Here is a 15,263-nt window from a genome sequence, read left to right on the forward strand (position 1 = left end):
CTCCTGAGAGCGCAGATAGGCATAACAAAATGACTGTCACAATTAAAGTTTTGGTCATTAAGGCCTTTGTCAACAATACACACACACACAAACACACACACACACACACACACACACACAAACACACTCATGCAAACACAACTCACACACACAAATGCAGTCTCAGGCAGCTGAAACCACACAGCCTGAGTCTGCAGTCGTGTGTGTGACTTGCATATGAGCGCATGCACGTGTGTGTGTGTCTGTGTGTGTGTCTATTTTTGAAGAAGGCCTTAATGGCCAAAAGCTTTAATTGTGAGAGTCTTTTTATTGTGCCTACCTGCGACTCAGCATCTCCTCTATATAGTGAGTGGCAACTTTCCTTCTCATAATATTGTTACATTTCATCTGGATTTCCCATTGAAACTTCCTGGCAGATTAAATCTGTGTGCCCGACCGAGACTCGAACTCGGGACCTTTGCCTTTCGCGGGCAAGTGCTCTACCAACTGAGCTACCGAAGCACGACTCACGCCCGGTACTCACAGCTTTACTTCTGCCAGTACCTCGTCTCATACCTTCCAAACTTTACAGAAGCTCTCCTGCGAACCTTGCAGAACTAGCACTCCTGAAAGAAAGGATATTGCGGAGACATGGCTTAGCCACAGCCTGGGGGAGCACTTGCCCGCGAAAGGCAAAGGTCCCGAGTTCGAGTCTCGGTCGGGCACACAGTTTTAATCTGCCAGGAAGTTTCATATCAGCGCACACTCCGCTGCAGAGTGACAATCTCATTCTGGATTTCCCATTGTTTGATTCATTTCTCCATCCTGTTATTTCTGGAAAGTACATCAGCTACTGATAAAAATGCAGATCTTGATTCAAATCCTGGTCTGACACAGATTTCCATTATTGTCATGCCATATTCTTTACATTGTATGTTTAACACTTCTGAATGAATTCGACTGATGTCAAATTGTTTCATTAAATTTCATAACCATTAATTCTGTTGATTGTTATTTTAGTTAACATTTATGGAATATTCCTTCAGAAATTTGAAACATACAAGATTAATGTTCTAGAATAACATTTATTTTATTTTTTGTTGACAACCAGTTTTAAAATTTCTCTGCCATCATCAGAAAACTCAAGACTGGACAGACAGTCTGAACAAATTAGCAAGAGTTACTATCTGTAAAAAGATTGTTATTTTCAAATATATGTGATGATTTATTTATTTATTTTATTTTGATCCAATATCAACTGATTACAAAAAAAGTTTTTTTTTGTTCCAGTCTTCTGGATAAGCCAGAGCCTTACTTACTAGGGTTACATACTGGCACTTTTATCTACACAACTTTTTCTAAATTTAGTTGAGAGAACAGAGTTACATATATGGACTATACATAAAAAAATTGTTATTGCCATACTTAGATGAAGGAATCTACAGTTTGTAAAACAGTATTCATATCTGACATTCAAATATTTACAGTTTGTGACAGTCTAAGATCTGAGATTACATATATTTTTAGATAGATGGTCTTCCAAAATACGAGTGTAGTAAATCTAGAAACTCATCTATTGAATATACAGGATTGTTTAGGAGCCATAATTTTAATTTCATTTTTAGTTTTGTAATGGGCAATTTGGAGATACTAGGATGGAAGCAATTCAGTAGTTTTATGCCTGCTTAGTGAGGGCTTTTCTCATAAAGTGTTGTTCTATGAGAGATGATGTGGGGTCTCTCTCTACCTCTAGTGTTGTGATCATGTATTTCTTTATTAAGTGTTTTGTTACTGTTTACTGCCATAATGATTATCTTCAGCACATACAGGTTATGAACAGTTAGTATTTTAAATTCTTTGAACAAATTTCTGCAGGACTCCCTGGTGCATTTCTTTCCCATAATTCTAAGTGCCTTCTTTTGTAAGGTAAGTACACTTTTCATATTACCTTTACTGCTGGATCCCCATACCTCTATCCCATAACTTAGATGGGATTCAAATAGTGCAAAATATATTTGCCTCAGAGTGGTGATGTTACAAAAAGGTGTCAGTTTTCTTAGGACATATATGGTAGTACATAGCTTTTTGCAAATATCATTCACATGATCAGACCCCCCTAAATAAATAGATTTAAAGATTAGGTATCTATACAAAAAGCACAGAATGCAATGCTTCAGTCTAACACAGAGACAAAACACAAAGTGTTATTTAATGATATATTTGAAGAGCTGCATCAAACCAGTCTCTGGACTGAAGACCACAACAACATATTTGATACTTTAGATTCTGCATATATAAGCAGTGTGTTTATAGATTTGTGCTGATATCATAAGAGTATAAAACATTCAGTGCATTATTAAATAAAATTTTGTGTATTGTGCCCACATCAGATTGATGCATTGCAATTATGTGTTTTTTTACTGATGTATATTCTTCAAATCTTCCCATATCTTTGGAAATAATTGTCTTTGTACAGCTAAAAAGACTTGCTGACGTGTGGATTGTGTGTTCAGTGTTCAGTTGTTTGACAGTGGCCTGGAAAGCCAAAAATTGGTTCACAATACTGTATAAAATACAGTGATAAGCCAAAACATTATGACCACTGCCCACTGTGATGTTAGATGCCATCAGGTGCCATTGCAAGCATGTAATGTGGTAACAAAAGTTTGTAAGTGGAGCAGACACAGACGGGAGATCACCATAGCAAAGATATGTGCTGCAAATGGGGAAATCCATTGAGATAACTGACTGTGACAAAGGGCAAATTATTATTGCACAGAGCCTGTGAACAAGTATCTTGAAAATGGTAAAACTGATTGAATGTTCTCTTGCTACTGTTGTGAGCATCCATGGAAAGAGGTAGAAGGACAGTCAAACTACCAATAGGCACTAAATGGTTGGATATCCATGACTCTTGACAGAACATGGGGTTAGAAGGCTTGTCTGCTCTATAAGTAGAGTCAATGGTGGTCTGTGGTATCTCTGCTGAAAGAGCACACTGCTGGTGCATACACAAGTGTTTCAGAGCACACCATTGATCATACATTGTTGAACATAGAGCTCTGCTTAAGACCATCCCTATGTGTTCACACACTGACCCGTGACATCATCAGTTATGACTGCAGTGGGCACAGGACCATCAGGATTGAACTGTCGATCAATGGAAATGGGTTGCCTCTTCTGGTGAATCACATTTTTGCTCCACTATTTCAATGGTCTTCTCCACAAACATTGACAAAGAGGTGAGCAGTGGGTCAAAATGTGCAGTGTGCCACAGACACAGGCTAGTGGGAGCAGTATTATTCTGTAGGACACATTCTCCACTTACGTGGGACCTGAGGTAGTAATCAAAGACATGCTGACAGCTGCGAACCACCAGCATTCCTTCATGCTTGATGTCTTCCCCAATAGTGATATCATATTTCAGCAGTATAATTGTTTGTATCTTGGAGCTAGACCATGCTACACTGCTTTCAAGAGCATTATTGTGAACTCACATTGATATCCTGAAGACCAGATTCACCCGATGTAAATTCTATGGAACCAATCTGGGCCACTATCAGGCACAATCACTGCATATGAAAATCAGTGGTTTGCTATTTAGGCAAATTACTTGACCTGTTGTAATCCTCTAACATTACCTTTTTTTTTTTTTTTTTTTTTTTTTTTTGGTATTTATACTTTTGATTCCTGTAAAGGTGAACGTTATATCAGCTGTTTAGCTAAATGAATTTCATATGATTTTGTGTACAATGTATTATGTTTCAGGCTAAAATGTATAAAAAGTTATTATAGATATGTACAGCTAAAATTACTCCTCTTTTAGAAGTATTTGAAGCTACGAAATATCTGGTATACTTAAAATTCATATTATTAATTGCACAATCTAATGCTAATTATTAAATCTAGTTCTGGACTCATTTATAAAATAATGATATAACTTGGTGTAAATTCTTCTTTTGTCAAGAAAGTTTGTTAACTCTTTTGCTTCGTGAACTCTTTGGAATATTGTGAGTACTACTGAATGTAGGTAGTAGTGGGCATGCCTCTGATGGAAATGCACATGTTTTTTTTTTTATTTTGTTAGTAACAATGTAATTGTTGGTTTTATGAAAATGGACATTGTGAAGTCAGTGTGATATAGAAGAATGGAATAAAATAAAAGGAAGTCATAGCAACAGAAAGTATTTCATCAATTATTCAGATCAACTGGAACCCACAAAATCAAAATTACAGCCTCAAGAATGTATCCCTAAAGTGAGAACAGCAGCCAAAAATGATAGAAAATGAAGATAAGTAAAAAGTTTTTCTTTTGTATATGTTATACCTCTCAAAGCTTTCGAAACTTTTGCAGAGACACAGAAATTTAGTGGTGACGTGTGGGAGGGTAAGATTATAAGTGTTGGCATCAGCCAGGCTCAGTTGATTGATAACAAAGTTTTGTCTGTTGCAGAAGGAGAAAGGACAGTGATTTGTGTCAACTTCAGTTTATATAAAATTCCAATTACTCAAAGAAAAAAGACCCGAGGACTGCCCATCAAAGTTGTATCAACAGTGATGAAGTGAAAAATGTAGGACCCTGCCAGAACATTGAACCAAGTGAATGTGTAGTCAGCAAAGAAACAGTGAAAGCAAATATTTTGCAGTTGATTTTAGTAAAATTAGAGGAAATGGAGATGGATGACAATGACAAATTTAGTGCAGTTAATGATCAGTTAACTGAAAAATGTACTTCACTGCAAGGACAATTAAATGACCTGGACAATTAAATGACCTGAAAACTGAAAACAATGGTAAAAAGGACAGGGTACAATACCAAATAGACCAACTTAGAAATCAGGTTCCAGAGCTAAAAAATGGATTGTCAGATGGATTAAAAAGTGTGAATGAAAAAGTCGATGTCCCATAAAATAAATTTATTGTTTTGGAAAATGAGTTAGCTGCCCAATCTGCAAATCAGGAGAAGAATGTTAATGATATCAGAGTTCAACAGAAGGCTATAGAGCAAAAATGGAACAGAGCTTTAGTAGCTTAGATCAAAAAATTTTAAATGTTGCAAACAGTATGCTAACTAATGTAAATGTTTTAGACCAAAATATTACAGTAGTTCAGGAAAACTGGATTCACAAAAATCTTTATTCAAACATTGGTACTGTGTTGTTCAACATTCCAATCAAAAGTTTTTCATCAGACAATTTACATCCAGTGGATTTTCTGCACCACTGTAGAGATAGTTTTGTGTCAGGCATGAATGATGATTAAAAAATTAAATTTGTTAAAATATGTCTTGAAGGCAAAGCTCTGTCTTGGGTAAATCTAAATTTAAGTCAGTGGGAGACATATTAAAGTTTCAAAAATAGCTTTTTAAATAAATGTTGGTCAGAAGCTGAATAAGGGAGAATTAAAAGTGAATTTCTGAATGGTTGTAATTATAGGAATAGGGACAGTACTCTGAAAGAGTTTTCTAAGAATAAAATTATGAAATCAACACACCTGGACAAACCATCTGAAGAAATGACATTGATTGATGCACTAAAAAGAAGATTACCAGAAAGATTGCAGTGGGATTTAGTACACAGACCTGACGAATGCCTTGAACAGTTTTTATAATATGTTGACAGGCTGGATAGGGCAGTAGAAAGAAACATGTAATGTAATCACTGAAATGATCGAGATCACAATGGTAGAAAGAAACATGTAATGTAATCACTGAAATGATAGAGATCACAATGGTAATAACTACAGAAACAGAGATAGTGGTAACTTCTATGAAGGTCAAAATGGTAACAGAGACAGAAGTTTTGAACATCACCAGAATAGGAATAATGGAGATAACCACCATCAATTTAATAGGAGAAATAATCATAGAGGTAACTACTCAGGAAAATGGCAGTCCACCTCCACAGTTTTGGGGTGGGGAAACACAAGTACAGAACCCCCAATTTACACATGCAATTAGACAATAATAACAGTGTTAATAATGTGGCACATGTATCTGATGTTAAACAGAAGGAATATCAGATTCCTAATTTATGTTTTGATCAAAAGTTATGGAATATTATTTTTAATTATAGTGATATAGATGTGAATCACAAACCAGAATGTGAGAGTAATGAGAATTTTGATGTAGTGTGAACTAATTATTTCTTCTCTTGGTCAGAAAACAGTGTTATCGATGTATACAAAACAGGTAATGATGGGACTGGATCTGAATTAGGTGGTATTTTTGGTGTATATGTGAATGAGAGTTGTGAAATGACTGAGGTTGATAAGTCTGAGATTGGTAGCTTATTGCAAATAAATACAGGTTGAGGTGTGTGATTTTAAAGGAGATGAGACTTGCATTGTTAATGATGTTGTTGGTGAAGTAATTTTGTAAGAATATGTTGTTGTTGTTGTTGATGATGATGATGATTGTGAGTATCAGGTTTTTGTGGAGTTTAAGAATAATGAAGTTTCAGAGTTATTTGTGAATACAGGTAAGGTGATTGGTGTATATGATGATGTAAGAGAGAGTCATGGAATACCAGTCCAGTCAAAGCAGTTTTTCATTAATATCATGCAGAGTAATGATACCAACAGTAAAGGTGAGTTATCTGTAATCTAGAGAATAAAGGTGAAAACTTTTTGAAATTTGTTTGGGACCAAATTGATGATAACATAGATAAATGGGCATTCTGTATAAATTAGCTGTGGTTAGTCAAAATTTGTATCCAAATTGGTGGAATGAAGTGAAAGAAGATCTAAGTAGGTAATGTAATTTTGACAGTAATGTTTCGTGTTTCTTCTGTAATAAGTTACATTAGTTTTGCTGTGGAATCCATTTGTTGTGTTCACTCTTTACCTGACAACATGAGTAACCAAAGTAATCCTATGACACAAGTAAAGTTGATAAGACCCTCCAAAATCAGTGTGGAAACAACATTTGATGAAACTGAAACTGATCTTTTACATGAGGTGACTAATAACAGAGATGATGAATCAGGCTTTGGATGTCCTTACATTGAGATTAAGATTGATTGGTGGGAAGGGAACTGTTTGATTGATACAGTTAGCCTAATTTGTGGTATATCTGAACAATTTAGAGACAAGATTAAGTATAGTAAGAATTTTGTGGAAATGCCCATTGTAGGTGTAAAGGTAAGGGGAGCTACAGGTAAGCAAAGCAAATTGGTAAAATCTGAGATACTTTTAATGTTTAGCATAGAAGGCAAAACCTTTGAACATGGATGCTTAGTGATGCCTAGTTTTGAAGAAAATATAATTCGTGGTATGTATTGGATAGAGAAAGTTGAGGCTTGTTTTGGATGGAATGCTAAAGAATTGTTTATTTTGGAACCTAAAAATAATACTTACGTGAAAACTGATTTCTGTATTTTAAACTGTGGAAAAAGTTGTAACTATTTGCAAAACATTTTGAACCAATGTGAGTACCCAGTGTTTGATGATTGATATAGATTTTGATGAGACTGGGGATCAGGATTTTGAAAGTATAGTAAATTCTAAAGTAACGGAAGCTATGAATCTTAATGACTTACAAAAGGAACAACTTAGAAATTTGTTATTGGAGTTTAGAAATGTGTTTAGTGAAAAACCAGGGAAAGTGAAAGGCTTTCAGTGCATGCTTTGCCTTAGAGTTCATTAACCTTTCTTTCTCAAGCCATACAATATACCATTTTCAAAAAGGAAAGATGTAGAGAAAGAAATTCAGAAAATGAAACATGGGATGTAATTTAGAGAAGTAGGAGTCCTTCCAATAATTCTTTAGTTGTGTTATGTAAGAGAAATGGTAGAGTGAGAATTGTTTTGGACTCTAGACATCTTAATAAATTTCTTATCAGAGAGAACGACGATCCTGAGAACATGGATGAGCTGATTATGCAAAATATGTGAGTAGTTTGGCCTTGACCACTGGATTTCACCAGATCCCACTTGAAATTAATTCCTGAAAGTATACAGCATTATTTTATGGGCGAAAGTGTTTTCAGTATTGTGTGGTGCCATTTGGGATAAATGTATCTGTAGCTGAATTCATAAGAGCTCTGGATTCTGTCTTAGGAAGTGAAGCGAGTTCAAAATTAATTGTGTATGTTGATGACGTTCTGGTCACTGAAAAAACTTGGGAACAACCTTTGGATCAGGTAAGAGATGTGTTTTCAAAATTAGAATCAGGAGACATAAATTTTAAAATAGGTAAGCCTAAATTTGGTGTAGAAGAAGTAAAATTTTTAGGACATGTTATATTTGGAAAAGGAATCGCACCTGATTGAGAGAAACTTGATGCTATTGCTAATTTTCCTACTCCTCATGACAAAAAAACAGCTTAAATCATTTTTTGGGTTAACTGTATTTTATAGAAAATTTTGTAGCAGTCAAGCTTTGAATGCCCCATGTTTGTGTGAAATTTTGAAGAAGAATACCACTTGGGACTGGAATCAGTAGTGTCAGGATACTTTCGATGAGATCAAAGGACAGTTGTGTCAATGTCAGATATTGTTCAGACCATATTTGTCTCTTCCTTTGTATCATGAAAGACAATAGTGATGTTGGTTTGGGTGCACATTTATTTCAGGAGGTTGAAGCTGGTGGTGTTGTTGAACATAGATCTCTTGCATCTGTTAGTAGAGTATTGCAGAAAGATGAAAGGACATACACTGTAACTGAGAAAGAACTTTTGGTTGTACATTGGGCATTCAACTAATTTAAAAATTATTTACTAGGTCACAAAGTCATCATCTATGCTGATCATGGAGCATTATGTTATCTTCAGGTGTGTGGGCTGTACCATACCAGAATTGCTCATTGGGTCTTGTTTTTGCTTCAGTTCAGGTGTGAAATCAGATGCATTGTGTGTGGGGGAGGGGGAGGGGGGGTGCAGGCAATGTGGTTGCTGATGCTTTGTCATGGCTGCCTTTGGGGAGTGAATCATCTAGCAGCTTTGGAGAAGGAGAAAAATAGTTTAAAATTATGTACTTGAGAGGTGTGAAAGAGAAAAAAGAGAGCTTGAAAATTTGCAAAGACATACACAGTCATCAAAATCATGATCAAAATTGGAAATTGCTTAAGAGCATGTTGGCTACGAAAGGAGGAGAAAAGACAGAATGGTATTATAAGGGACACAAGGGTATTTTAATCAGGAGACATAAGACTGACTCAGAGTATTGTAAACTATGTTGGCCAGATCAGTGCATTGATCCTTTAAATACTTATATGCATGAGAGTTTTGGTCACTGTGGATCAACCAAATGCACACAAGAGATTCAGGAAAACATCTATTTTTATAACATAGGAAGGAGAATCAAGAAGAAGATTGCCAGCTGTGACAGATGTCAAAGAGTGAAGGTAAGCAACCAAAGAAGTAGAGGCCAAATGCAAAACATACTGCCTAATAGTAACCTTGGTCTCATGTCTGTGGATGTACCTTTACCTAAGTCTAAGAATGGATTTTGTTATGTTTTCATGTTGGTTAATTTATTTTCAAAGTTCATAAACCTATTTCCTCTCAAGATAGCTACCAGTAAGCAAATCATCTCCAAGTTTGCAAACACATATTTTCATCAGGTGGATATTCCTAAAACAATTTTATCTGATAATGGTTCTCAGTTTACACCTCAAGCTTGGAAATATTTTGTTGTTCATGCAAAAATAAGGTGTATTCTAACCTTGGCATACCATCCTTCACATGACCCTGCAGAAAGATATATGAGAGAAATTGGAAGACTGTTTAGAACATATTGTAGTAAGAATCATACCAGTTGGATAGATTATGTCAGTGATTTTGAGGATATTATGAACAGCTTACAACAACCTTCAACAGGTTTTTCACCATTGAAATCATGTTTAATCGCAGAACAGCTAACTTTATTTCTGATAATGTTGAGTTTCCACCATGTATAATTCTGTCACCACAAGAGAGGGATGAGTGTGGTAGGGAGATGAAAAAACAGGGAGATAGGAGAAAGCACACACATGATGATAAAGGTAGATTTTCTAAGTTTGAGGTTGGAGATCTTGTGTAGCTGAAAGCCAAAGAGAAATGTAAAGTGTTGACATCTGAAATAGAAATTTTTTCAATATTAATACTGGGCCATTCAAAATTCTTGAAAATCCACATCCTAGAGCATACAGACTTGTGTATCCTAAATTTAAGATGTTGTCTGGATTATGCAATATCACTGAGCTGAAAGCATACAGACATGGTCCATAAGTATCTAATTTTTGTTTGTTTGTTCTTTTTCCATTGTCATGAATTTAGTATGTAAGATGATGTGCATTTTAAAGTTCTGTCTTATCTATTGACTGAGTTAAAATCCATGATAAATTCTATAATTATGTTCTGTAATAAATTTTTGCTTTAGAATTTGGTACATATATGCCATGAGATCTTTTTACAATTTTGAAATGGGATAATGTTCATAATTTGTGCTGCAAAAATTTGGAATAGTTTCTGAGCATATCTGTGTGTAATACCTTATTTGTCCATTTGTTATTGTATTTAACTCTCTTTAATAATGTTTTATTTGTGAACACTTTTAAATGTCACCTGACATAATTCCCATATAAATGAGTTTGAAAAACAACTAAGAAGAGCATACCTTGTATGATGTGAAGAAGGTACTGAATAGCATTTTTAGTACACAAAACAATGTTTCAGGACTTGATGGGAATGCTAGACAGGAGGTTACCTATCCATTGGAGTGTGTGATGGGAGCTCCTAGGAGAAAACTGAAAGATGTGGGCGGATCCACTCCTCACACTGCTGTACTGCTGTACCCTGCTGAAACAATCGACTTACAAGAGATCATAGGTGCTGGGTAATGTACTTGAGCATCTGTCAACTACATCTGTGTATTGACTGATATTTGTGAATTGTTAGCCAAGACTGCTAAAGATAGTGTTATTCAGCATAAATGCATGTTTTTTAAGCAGAGGGATTGACTTTCTAATTCATTATGTAACTTTAAATCAGTATGTACTTTTTTCCGTCTTTTTCAGGTGAATCTTCTATGGCTTTGTGTGCATAGTTGAGTTGTATGAAGAATAAGCAAATAGTGTGGAAAACAATTACTAGTGTAGAAAATGTAACAAGATGTATACATGTCTGCTTTCATACACTGATTTTGGTCCTCAAGCTATGGGATTGTGTCATCATTCAGACCTAATTATGACTATGTTTACCTGTATTTATCCTGAGTATTGCAATATTGTAGCTGATTGGAACTTGCAAGCTGAGCACAGACTCATGCTTAGCTCTGCTTTGGGTACCCCTGGTCATCGCGATTTTTTTTTTTTTTTGTATTTGTGTGTGTGTGTGTGTGTGTGTGTGTGTGTGTGTGTGTGTGTGCTCAAGGAGAGCATACAACCATTAATTGAAGCTTGATGTGTGGGAGGGTAATGGGTAACATTACACTGTGCATAGACAGCTAATGCCACATGCCACATACTTCCACAAACCTACCAACAAACTGGTGGGTCCATGATATGAAGAATCAGTTATGTATTTAATGCAAGATGGATAAACAAGCCATTAAACAGGTGGTCATGATGTTTAGGCTCATCATTGTAAATGCTATTGTGAAGCATTAATACTGGTTATTTTAGTTTCTAATATTACAGTGAATTTAATGCAAATGATGATGTACAAATGTTCAACACAATTTCAGAAAGAGATCAAAGACATGGTGAAAAAATGAAAACACCAACGATAACAGCTATTATCATTCTGAATCAGAACATCCATTGAGAGTAGTGAGAATGAAAAATCAGAGAAATGGAAACATGTACAGAGGTTAAAAAGGTAGCAGCAGAAGAACTAATTTTCAAAGCTTTCTCTCTGAGAAAATATGTTTGATAGAAAGCAGATATAATATTTAGATTTAAGTCAGTGTCAATCAGTTACACAAAATGTTATGTTTGCAGGAACACTGCTCCATGATCCATCACTGTTGGTGCTCAGCTTGGCCCTGGCTGAACAGACTCTTTGACCAGCAGTTCATCTGGTGATTTGATTGGGTTTGCATGCTCACAAACATTTTCTCTTGCCTGTAATAAATATTGTTCTACAGTGTATTGGGGCCATGTGGTTATTTGCCGTAATCATCTCCTATACCCTGTGGATCCACATTGATGACTCCTGTTGATCATTATCACATAGAAATTCATTATTTCTGACAATTACACACAGACAGTACTACTGAGGTGCTTCCACTATGCTGTGCAGGTTTCATTGACAGACACCTGTTGCTACGAGTAACATCATGAATGCAACCTGAGTGGTAAAAACTAATAGTGACATTCTCTTGGACAGAGCTACCCCCAGTGTACAATGACAAACAATACAATGTGAAAAACAATTAGCCTTGTAATTGCACTCAGAACCCCACTCTTTTTGCCAACAAACTCACACATGAACCAAGAAAATCCAGCTGATAGGGCAAATGTTTAATCACGGACAAGGTTTAATAATGTTCAATTAGTCAACCACATTGTGCCACAATGTGCTGCAATTCATGCAGCTGGTGGCAACACCTGCTGGACCAGCTACAATGCACCATATCATGCCATTCCAGATAATTTGTGTTTGGCTGTATTCCCACTGCAAACATTGTTGTGGCAATCTACCAACTACAGGACAAAACTGAATGGTGCTGTCAGAGACATCACCAACTTTGTTACACTACTGAGCCACTCAGGAGAAAGTGTAGATACAATAGGTGTTATCATCCTCATGCCACCAATGGACATTGAATACTAAACTGCAAAAGCTGCCCTATTTCATTGCCTTAGCTGCTCTGTAGATGAACAAATTCACCATGTTATCCACAACAAAGTGCTGAGCAATAAAACGCCACCACAATTATGGTGCCATCTGCATATGCAAATTGACATTAATCTCATGCCCGATCACATACTATGGACTCTGTAGGCTGTGAAATTCCTTCAGCAAGTATAACTGGCTTGGTTGCTTATGAGGATGAACCCCTAGACACTGTTCTTATATTAGAGTACTGAAACATAATTAACACAACATAAACAGTGTTGAATAATCTGGACAAGAATGGTAGCAGGCATCACGTGCAGTTTTAACGGCTGCATACATAACAGCCTGTCAGTTAAAAGCTACATTGGCTCTGCCCTATTCTGCCATCACTGCACCCACCTGGAGCTATAAGCAAACCGCTGCTTCTCTGCCATCCATGCCACATCTGCAGTGACACCTGCACTGATCATCAAAATTGGCATGGTGCTCAGGCATAGGCAGAAAGAAGTGGGCAATCCACATCCATAACCAGCAACTGTGGTGTGTCCACACTTCTGCAACACATTGCTGACCAGACTGCAACTGAACTGAACTGCATCTGCTGGTATCACACAACATATGATGCCACTGCCAGAAACTACAGACAACCTTGCAATTTCCCAAATTAAACACACATTTCACCAGAGGCACAGCAGACCATGCTGGTTATATAAGTTGCCTCAACATCCTCGGAAATGGGGCACTCACCATGTCTACTTCATAAGAGCAGACTTTTTGTGCATGACAGCACAAGCAGACATTAATACCACATCAGCACAGGATCCAAGGTCAGCACCATGCTGCCTTCTTCACCAAGTGCATCAACTGACTACACATGTTTTCATCTCCATGTGGTGAACCATACAAAAATCCAGGTTTTGTGGCACACAGGTTCACACATTTGATCTCAGCCCCACAGAACAGTTTACCTGGACATTTCTCATTGTGGACATGGCAGTATCTGCTATCATTGACAATTTCCTACCACACTTCAACTTCCTCCCAGACCTATCCAATGACATGCACATCCACCCAGCCAGTGGTCACTTCACATACAGCACTTCTGATCCTGCTCATTTGTCAACTAAACATAATGGCACAATCCTCTCTACCCCATGACCTCCTCTGTCCAAGGATGTGCCTGACAACAATAAGAGTCTCCGACTGAGCAGTTGCAAAAAGTCCATCAACTTTATTCTGACAAGTACAAAACGAATCTCCAACTACATCACAACAACAACATGATCAGGGGAGAGATTAAACATGTCAAAAAGAAACTTCTTGCGGTATGACATCACCTCAACTATCTATATCAATCATCTCCACTCAACACTTCTTACTCATCACCATACCCACAATACACCAGTGTGGCACCTCTCTTGCTGTCTATGGATATACCCACAATATCACCTCTAGCAGACACCTCAAAGACTAGGATGAGCCAACTCTCTCATTCAGTTCCTACTGAGCTCTGTGTGGTCCTCCACAAGTTTGTGCCAGATAGTGTGCCATTATGAGCAAAACAGCCCAGAAAATCATAACTATACATTTGGCTGCAGTCCTACAAACACCTGATGTCTGACTATGCCCACTCCCTGCTCTATTCAGCACCTGCACAGTCACTGACCCTGAACATATGTAGAAGCACATGTCAGCACACTGCACCTTGCCTTCCCATCTGGCTACCCTGCCAGTGGCATCATCAGGCACTGTACTTCAGCGATACAGCACATCATTGCCACACCTCACTGCAATACAGTTCACCAGTGCCCACTACTGATCTTCACATGGCAACACCGTCCTCTCTAGCCATGTTCACTTGGTTCCACTTTTGACTATCACTCAGTTACCAAAGATGTGAGATGCTCTATGATGCCAAGTTCAGGACACATTGTAGGAAATGAACACAACACACTGACATTGCAAAATATGCCTCCAACCGTCCCTGACAACTTTGCCTCCTCTTCTGGGTACAATTTGAACGTGACTACAACCGAGACTTGAAATGGGTTGGTATCCAATATTCCTGCCTCCACACAACCTGTCATTCACCATGGACAGACTCAGCATGTATCATGCCCATCAGTGTTCAATCCAGCACATAAATTACCAGTTCACATCAACCGCACATCCACCCCAGCCCTTCCTGACAAATGCCATTCCTTTGATCAGATCAAAGTCTCTCCAACATGCATGGCCTCACATGCTTACATCCTTGCCACCACATCCACTGTGACTTCAAGAAATGGTGCAGCTGTGTCGCATGAAAATGCTCACCCTAGTGCAACAGGTCATACAGATTGGTATCAATTGCTTCAGCTGTCACCGATTCCATGCTCATCTGCCCTCCCAGTGGTCAGTGGGGAGGGGGGGAGGGGGCAGGGGAAGGTTTGTGAGGTATCATTGCTGGTAGGTCTACTTGGCTCTGGCCCAACAGACTCTTTGAGATGCAGTCCGTCTGGTGATTTAACAGTGTTTTCACACT

The 15,263-nt window shown here is 37.4% G+C and overlaps 1 protein-coding gene across 1 annotated transcript in view; it reads right to left on the reverse strand.

Moving 5' to 3' along the window:
* LOC126259761 (uncharacterized) overlaps positions 1–15,263 on the reverse strand; it is a 98,171-nt gene that overhangs the window by 18,981 nt on the left and 63,927 nt on the right. The gene's annotated exons all lie outside the window — the stretch shown is intronic.

This window comes from Schistocerca nitens, chromosome 5 (genome assembly GCF_023898315.1).
Source record: "Schistocerca nitens isolate TAMUIC-IGC-003100 chromosome 5, iqSchNite1.1, whole genome shotgun sequence".
NCBI lineage: Eukaryota > Metazoa > Arthropoda > Insecta > Orthoptera > Acrididae > Schistocerca > Schistocerca nitens.